Source organism: Myotis brandtii, unplaced genomic scaffold, assembly GCF_000412655.1.
Source record: "Myotis brandtii unplaced genomic scaffold, ASM41265v1 scaffold112, whole genome shotgun sequence".
Classification (NCBI taxonomy): Eukaryota; Metazoa; Chordata; class Mammalia; order Chiroptera; family Vespertilionidae; genus Myotis; species Myotis brandtii.
Genome location: NW_005353838.1, coordinates 14,037,521 through 14,039,143, shown reverse-complemented (window position 1 = coordinate 14,039,143; position 1,623 = coordinate 14,037,521).

Genomic DNA, 1,623 nt, shown 5'->3' with positions numbered 1-1,623 from the left:
ACTCTTAAAAAAAGGATAATTTGTTTTAGCTACATAAAAACACCAGGGGCCCAGCACGTGAAATTGCGCGAGACCCAGGACCCAGAGTCCTGTGGCTCAGCGGGACCCAGAAAGAGTCCCGCGGTCGCTGCCTGCCGCTGCCGCTGTGGGAGGCGGGACCCAGAAAGAGTCCCGTGGACACTGCCGCCGACACGGGAGGTGGGACCCAGAAACTCGGCTGCCGCCCCGGAGGGATCCAGAAACCCACCCACGCCTCCAGTCAAGTCCTTCAGAGTCAAGTCTCCGCCAACCTGCATGCGCCTCACCACACACGCAGCCCCACCCACCCAGCGCATGCAGCCTCCTGCTGATCAGTCATTACAGTGTGATGGCGTCATGACCACAGGCTTTTTATATAATAGACTAGGGGCCCAGTACACGAAATCCGTGCGGGGGGTGGGGTCCCTCAGCCCGACCTGCACCCTCTCCAATCCAGGAGCCCTCAGGGGATGTCCTACTGACAGCTTGGGCCCACTCCCCATGGTTCTCTGCTCTCTCCAGGGCCTGCCTGCTCCCCACCACGGCGACAGCCAAGCAGGCCCTACTGGGTGCTGCCTGCGGACCGTGCTTGCCTGCTCCTGGGCCGCGCTTGGCTGCTCCCGGGTCACGCTTGGCTGCTCCTGGGTCACCGTGGCGACGGCCAAGCAGGCCCTGCTGGCCGCAGACACTCCAGAGATGGCAGAGTAGCGAGGCTTGATCCGCTACCGGAGTGGGTGGATCCCACCTCTCCACTTGGTCCCCGAGACCCCTGGCTGGGCCGACAGGCCCAAACACTCCAATGGCGGGGCTGAGGGGACTGGGCGCCGCCATCTTTGTGAGAGTGATGGTTAATTTACATATTACTTATTAGATAGGACTAGAGGCCGGGTGCACAAAATTCAGGGGGGGGGTGTCCCTCAGCCCAGCCTGTCCCCTCTCACAGGGGAGCGGGCCTAAACTGCAGTCTGGCCTCCCTCTGTGGGCTGATCAGGGGAAAACGCCACCCCCATCACCCCACTGCTGCTGCCACTGCCAGCCGCCAAGGTGTTTTCATCAACACGGATTCCAGTCCCTTCACCACGAAAAATGACAACCTTCTTTAGGCATTTTCAAAATGTCTCTTTCATAGGATTTAACGTTTCTCTCTTTCTTCTTTCTTTTTTTAATCCTCACCTGAGGATATTTTTCCATTGATTTTTAGAGAATGTGGAAGAGAGAGGGAAAGACAGAGAGAATCATCAATGTGAGAGGGACACTTTGATTGGTTGCCTCCTGCATGAGCCCTGACCTGGGCCCCAGCCAGGGAGGGGCCTGCAAGTACATGCCCTTGATCAGAATCGAATCCGGAACCTACGGTCCGCAGGCCGAGGCTCTATCCACTGAGCCAAACCGGCTAGGGCAGGATATGACATTTCTTAGCCCCTCCAGCAGCAGACCTTTGTTTTTTCCTCCATGAGTGAGGTGGAAAAACCCTAGATCACTTTCTTGGATTCTTATTACCCAAGTTACCAAGAATACAGTGAGTGGCGTACGGGGAGCTTAGCCAATAAGCAGTCAGAAAAGGTGTTTCCTCTGCAGCTCACGCGCTGCTGGGGCGCTGTCTCC